We start from the raw sequence: 8,060 nt of genomic DNA, 5'->3' as shown, positions 1-8,060 counted from the left end.
AAAGACCAGTCGGAAACAACCGCATTCCACCGGAATTCCGAAGCTACGAATCTAAATCTCCGCCTCTCAAACTCTCTTTTACTCTGTCCTCAACTCGTTTGGATTTTCATCCCTCTGTACTATCTATTAGTCTATTTGCGTCTTAAGCTATCTGGATTATTTCGAGAATATATGAGAAAAATTAATGACACTTTGTCAGTGTTATCTTCTGTCATATTATTTAGGCTCTATGGAACACAGAATGAAGCAAAGAGGTGTGATGAAAAGGATATTTTATTTATCATTTATTTTTGACAGAAATGTTATTAAAAAGAAGGTCTTTTCCAAAGAAATATCCTCTATTATGTCTAGATTAGTACATTTTATTTGTAGCTCAATAATATTATTGAGAGATATTTTTTATAGTTTTATCTCATCAGTTATTTGACTGATAAAAGAAGGTAAAAAAGGTTTTACCAGAGACAAATAAATTAATTACAATGAAAATGATTATTTTATTAGTGGCCAAGGGAACTAATCAATAGCTCACGTACATCTTAACTCAATTTACTCCTTGAAAAAAATATCAATTTCGTGCGACTTTTCTCTTGCTCGGATTAAGGAAGAATATAAAACTGAAAAAAGTAAATTTGACAGCCAGACGGGTTCAGACGATCCGTGGATTTTCAAGTCTAGCCATTTTTGCAAGTAATGAAAATACTTGTATTGATTTTTCCATAAAAATTTAAACGATTTTACACAAAATAAAATTTAATGAAACCAAAAGACATCAAACTTTATAATTATTAAAAGAAAAAAGGAACCGAAAAAAATTCTTTTTTATTGATATTAGATTTTAAAGTTGAAAATATCTAAAGAAATTAGTGACAGTCAATATTATCATTCGTCCCATCACCTAGATTTTCAATAACCTCGAGTATAAATAGATGGATATTAAGAATGATCGATTCGACAGATGGATTGAGTTGAAAAAGAGAAATAATGTGAGAATCTCGCGTGACTCATCTTTTTTACGTGTCGCTGACCCATTCTGTCTTGTTCTAAAAAGATAAGAGGAGTAAACTTTAGTGGTGAGTGTCTGAATGGTAAGAAAAAACCGCAGAGGTCATTGGGGCCTTCGGGAAATCGAGGAAAAATGTCCCAAGTGCCTAAGATATAAAGAGAAAAAGGATATAGAACGACAGTGATCGTATAGCTAACGGCAATGAGCCCCGAAGGCGATATCTTGACTCTTCTAGATCGTCCCCGGATGATCGAGTTGAATCGGTGTTATTTGCACAATGCAAGGGGAAACGATCGCAATCGAGACCACAATGAACATTCCCTTGGCACGTACAGAACATTCTGTTCTCCAATTCGTGATCCTTTTTTCTTAACTTTGATTCTTTTGTGACTTTCATGAGAAAAATATCCCATACTTAGGCGCTTAAGGGAACAGGGACTGGACTACTAGACAGAAATAACGAAATTGTTCTGGGTTCATTCGCTTTGGATATCCAGTTGATGACTCTTGGGATGGAAAATGAGGGCGCGTCGAACTTGATGACTATCTGCTATACCACAACGAATTCTGTTTGAGAATATAGACATACGTATATCGAGTAAGTTCAATATTTATTCATGACCTGGCAAGGTCTGCAACCCATTCTCGTTGTAAGATATTACGGTAACTATCAGAGAATACTTGAAAAATTCTTCCAAACCTTTTACAGTATTTATTTTGAATCAAAACAATCACGAGAAAACTTAACGTTGTCTTCCAGTTCTAAGCATTGTCTCATGCTTTATCTTATTTGTAACTACACCAAGATGAGTAGTTGATTTTATTGTTGATAAATGTTTTATTTTCAAAATCATTATTTAAAGAGCTTGAATCATAATAATTATCTTTTACAAACTGAATAATATTGTTATGACAATTGTCTTGGCACCAATTGCACTTGATACAATTAGAACAATTGTTGAATTAACCAATATTTCTTCACAGCAATTACAATTAATATTATATTTGAAGAATATTTCTAGTGATAATTTGCTAATTATCAACATCCTCATTCCAAAAGGAAAAAAAAAACATCAAATAATTAATAAAATCAGTAAAATAAATAAACCTACCTGAAAAAACAAACTTGGTTAACCATATTTAACCAAGCCATTAATCAACATTAAATGAGATACATCAGCTGTAAAGCAAAGTCCTTTTCGGGTTGTACAAAAAATGAGTAATTTGTATTTTTCAAGAAGTCTAGGCTTATTATGAGGCTCTCGAGGCCTCACGAAATAACACTTCTTCTCTTATTCCACTAGCGGTATAAAACAGTACCGAAGCGCCATCCATAAATTTTTAAGCACGGTCTTGGAGCGTTGGTCACCCGGGCAAACGGCCACCCGCACACTCAACGATCCTCTGATGCTTCTTTCTGGTCTCTCTTGGTCGAGAAAGACACGCGCCCAGTCTGGACCCACACCCACGCATTGCATACCGCGCGCGCCTCTCAACCCCTTTACACTTCTCGTCTTTTTCTTGTTGCTTTTATTTACCTGCGAGTCGCCACACCAAAGCAAGAGAGATGAACATCCTCAGCATCGAAACGGGATCGTTATACCACGGGGGCCGTCGCCGCCCATTGGGATATGCAACCTGAGGAAAGAGTCTTAGGTATAGAGGAGAGAACAGAGAGAATATACATATAAGAAAAAGTAAAATGAAATAATAAAAGTGAGCAACGCGCCTGGGAAAGACACCTACGCTCACCCTTTGTTCAGTACCGACGTACTTTTTAGTGTTTTTGGAATCATTTCTATCTAAATATTACAACTGGCAGCCATGAAAAACCCACGCAACCAGATATAGAGAAGGTTATTTTTAAAAAAATCCACCAAAAATAATAAAAACAAATCAATTGGACTTGCAACTTGTCTTTCGCCCGTAATGGTCATGACAACTCATCGAAAGATTACATTTAAAAAAACTCCTTTTAAAACTCTAATTAACCAATATATTAATCTGAAAATTGGAGAAAAAATGATCAACTATAAATATTTTATTTATATTCTTCTTTCTTTTGATAAAAATATCAATTAACTTATACTTGTTTTATTCTGATTGTTTATGTGTATTCAGATCAAAGTTCTTTAATGTTTGTGCTAAAGTTAAATTGAAATGACAGAGTTATTAAAGTTGATTAAATTCAAATAAATAGTTATAGACTAGGTAATTGGATAGCGAAATAAATACTCCAACAAATATGAAATATTCATTAAAATAAATTTCCTTGCAATAATCCTTATATCTTTATGATTGTATAATGACGTTAATAACTGCTAAAATGCATATTAAGTGATAATAGAGAAGTTACTTAAAGCAGCTATACTTGAATCAATTAACATATTCATCTGAATAGATGGCAGATAATTGCTCATATCAATTTATCTGACTAGTATAATTTTTGATTTTAAATTAAAAAAAAGAAAACAAAGAATCATAGTCAATTATAATAATTAAATTAAAAATAAACACAAAAACCTCTTTACTTTTTATAGATATTTTTTTTCAAGCTGTAATTGATTTAACATTGAGACACAATGGGATTATGAAGAAATAACATTGGTTAAATCAATAAAATGATTCTTCTGGTGAGAAGACCAAACGATATCTTATATTCGCAAACTCAGTGGCGGTTCAGAATAATTTTTTTATGAAGCAACTGGTCAAGCTTGAAATGGTCTTCCATGCTATGATGATAAGTCGTTGGTTCTTAAGATCATTGACGTCTTGGAGGCCCCAAGACTAATGTGATTCACATGATGACTCCAATGTTTCCCGACTCTCTGTCTTTTTCGGTTTCTCTAACGCAGGAAGTGTACCCACGATATCGAATCACGAGTCATTTTTCAGCGAGAACTTCTTCACGTTTGAGCCGTTACTTTCCCACGCTTGAAAGAAATAAATTTAGTGTGTATGTATTTTGGGCGTTCTTATTCTTCAACTTGGAGATATTGAAAAAAATTCCTTTATATTAGACAGCCAAACGTTTGTCGGACGAAACGATTGAAATTGTTCAACACCAAATATTGTCTTTGGAGCGTTCTATATGTGTATTATCTACTACAGTCGTTCCAGACGTAGAGAAGCAGCAGAGAGGTGGAAGTAATGGCGCGAGGCAGGCGCGTGGCTCCCACGGGTCCGATGGGCCCAAGTCCTCAGACTCTTTCTCTCCCTTCTCTTACGTACTCTCTGCTGCATGCTTCTCTCCACTGTCAGCCAAGTGCAGGCCAAGTGCGTTCAGAGGTTGAGATAGTAGGCAGGTTAGTCGTGAAAGCCAGTTAAAGGTTGAAGAGTTACTCTTCTACTTTTCTCCCCTCGTCTTCTCTTTCTCTTATATTATGAACAACAGGCCATCAAGGATCGCATCGATAGGCGTGCGAAGCTAATTGCCAAAGTGGTCCAGGAGGCTCCGAAATAATCACAAGAGCCTTCAAACTAATTACTTTATCCTCTTTTGCTACACACGAGCTGCTGCCTTAATGGCTATAAGGCCCCGTTTCTCATCATCGAGAGCATCTTTTTTTCATTACTTTTTTTCCTATTCCCTCTTTCTTGCAATGCAGACTCGTGTGGTGGCTCACCTCAAGCTGTCTAATAACCTTTCGTCGCAAGCCGCTGGGCAAATTCCGTCGATTCCACCCTAAGAAAAATTACGAGCCCACAAATGAAATCCCAGCGTTGAAAGTGCATTCTTTCTTGCCCTCTCTTTCTTCACATCTTCGACTCCCTGCTTTTCTTGAACCCTGAAATTGCACTAGACCGTGCTGATATACGATTGTCCGCCGACCGGAAACAAATTCTTATGGTCTAACTCCCTTCACTTATACCTCCCCAATAATCTCTATTCCCTTCTGCACATAAATATCGATATCCACTTTTCTTCATGCTATATCAACTCCCTGGAAAATGCTACTTGGAGCTTTTAGGTATTATTTACTCAGATCAATGCACGCCCTCAAAATAACTGGTATAAGGATTATAGTCATCGTGGTTACTAAATTTCTTTTATGATTTAATTAACAGAAAAAACATGTAGATGAATATTTTCTGAGAAATAATATTAGTTTTAAAAAGAAAATAATTATAAAAAAATCTACAATTCATTTAATGCATTGCTAACGTATATAATTAATTAAAATTGATAATAAATTCGCGTTGAGGTTGTAATTAGGAGGAGTTGAAGTGAATAATTATCCTGAGGTATAATAATATATCTACTATATACTAATAAAAATTAATTGAAGTTTCAAATAAAAAAAAAATGTTGTGAAAAAAATAAACAGAAAAAAAGCAAACAAGAATATATTTGTTAAAAAAAACAGTAGAGGAAAATGAAATTTCGATGATTGAAAAATTGTTTTTATATAACACGAGCTAGATTGTTGACTACTGGAATATGTATGAAGGATAAAAAAATAACAAAAAAATATTGTTTTACTAGAGATGATGGATTTTCTGGATGAAAATTTACTCATCTGATTACCAGAAGCTTTAAGATGATGAACATTAGTATAGTAAAACTTCATTGACCACATTTTTTTTACTTCACTTCTTCTTCATCTTAGTTTCTTCTCCAGAACGGATGAGCATCACTAAGTTAAGTAAAAACATTGAAACTTTGGTGTTCAACGTGCAGAAAGTTTATCTCATTTCTGGATGAACTTCGCACGTCAACGAACAAGACGACTGACATTATGTAAAGTGCTTTTACCTCTGTAATAGTAGGTCGAGTTGAGAAAGACTTGATAGACGAATGAATACATATGCAATGGCCATCTGAATACATGAAATATTCCATTGGTCTAGAAAACAACGATACTGAATTATTTTTTTTTTCTAGTTCGATACACATTTTCTTGTCTTACAAGGTATTATTTGACCTTTCAACTTATTTCTTGTTCACAAGAGACAGCGATCTTGTGTACTGATACAGATAACTGCACCTTGGAGACCACCTTGTACCGCGTAAAGAAAACCATCAGCATATTTTTTTATATAAAAACCTCGTTTTTTATAATAATTTTTCATCGTAATATTTTTACTATTCTTTCTTTCTCGAGTCTAATGTTTTTTGATAAAAAAGAAAGTATAATAATTTATCTAATATATAAAAATTGTTTCAATGTTATTGGAGTGTCTATAATTTTCAAAGGATAAATGGGGTTCGATAGTGAGCAATAAATTATACAACTAATCGCAATGGTGAAAAGCGATAAAAAATAATAAAAGTCTCGAGTAGTCGATAAAAACTCTACTGCATGTCACCAACTTCAAAGAGTAAGAAGATTAAAATTCTGGAAAAAAATTCAAAGAAACTTTGTTCAATTTTTTCCAAGAGAAACTGGTGAAATAAATCTTGGAAATTATCGTTGTTATTAACACGACAGCCATACTAATTACTTTAATCATATAACCAAAATACCTTTCATTTTTATAATTATAATAATTTTAGAGTCTACTGATAATTTTTTTGAAATAAACATCCTATTGATATGATTATCCTAATATTTTATAAATAATAAAATAATCATATATTATCATGAATAATAATAAAGTATATATTTCACTAGTGACTTTGGGGAAATATTTTGAAAACTAAAGCACCTGTTTCTTCACGGTAATTTTCATTCCTTGTCATCCATGACCAATAATAGGCTTCGCAGTCGACCAGAGAAACAGTTTGAATATTTTGAAGCCAATGTGTTGTCGATCGTGCGAATCGGTTTGGTAGACCATCGAATAATAACTAAAGAAAAAAAAGCAAATTTATATATATATATATATATATAAATGTTGAAAGTACTTAGCTTATATATATTTATATACAAGAGATATAAAGAGAAGCAAGTTCAAACATGTACATCAGAAGACATAAAGATTATCTCCCCTGGTATATTTAAATTCCGAGTCTCGCTTTCAGAGTCGTCATTTTCCCTTGAGGGTAGATTTCATCGCGTACACTTATCCAAAGTCACGTCACATATGAAAGCTCGATCTCGCGACAGAGGTAGTTTCGACTAAAGTTCGAGCGTCGACGCGTGCTGTGGAATTATCAAAGCCCTGAGGGGTAGTACCGCAAGAAGACGAAAACGAGAGACGAAAAGAGTAGGAAGAGAAGAGGGGTGATGGTGGGGTATAGCAAACCGCAAAGTCGTTTACCAGCCAAGTTTCTCACAGACTCATATACACAAGTATTAGCCACTTTTCTATGTGCATAGAGAAGTAGTTGGGTCCGCAGCGAGAACGTGAGCACGGTTGCATTAGTTTATTAAGCCCCCGGTCGCAAAGAGTAAAAAAAAAGCAGAGAAAGAGAGGGACACGATCTCGTTCGCCACTGCGCATCGGTCTGGCCATTTGAGTTTTTGTACGTATTACCTCCTGAGGGGTTTATCCGCGGTGAGCTGTCCGGCAAAAAAAGCAAACGAAAGAAGAGAGTAGCCCGTGTATATCGTTTCGGGACGACCGCCGGTGTGTTGGAAGCGTTTCTCTCGTAATTACGAAATTGCTCCTTTGAAGGGAACCGATCTGCTCCCTATTTCTCTCCGCCCCCAAACAAAGAACTGCAGATGCCAGTGAGTTCATAAGTAGCCTTCGATGTCTCTTTCAGTTGGGTCTCTTAACTCATGTGAACATTGATCTCTTCAAAGGCTGATCATATGTCAGCGGTATAAGTGTATGGATGTATATAAGTGAGAAAGATATCGAATGTCTCAAAGTGCCTGGAGGATCTCTGACACTCTGTAGATTAATCCATCTCCCGTGGATACCGTAATGGCCATGGTATAACTATACCAGCGACGGCCGATTATTTCGCGGGGATCGCTCCGTCATCGCGGAAGGCGGCTTCTCTGATGTCTCGATTGGTGACGAGGAGTCAAGACGAAGGAGGAGCAGTGTAATCACCTCGATCTATGGGCTACGACCCCATCAAGGTCGTGCACTCTTTTACTTTATCGAAATAAAAGGGATGAGCTCTCTCGTACTGTCCTCATTTTCTTTTTAAATCTATACA

This window comes from Chelonus insularis, unplaced genomic scaffold (genome assembly GCF_013357705.1).
Source record: "Chelonus insularis isolate UGA/USDA-ARS -01 unplaced genomic scaffold, ASM1335770v1 contig_568_pilon, whole genome shotgun sequence".
NCBI classification, from domain to species: Eukaryota; Metazoa; Arthropoda; class Insecta; order Hymenoptera; family Braconidae; genus Chelonus; species Chelonus insularis.
This window is presented reverse-complemented; position numbering follows the sequence as displayed.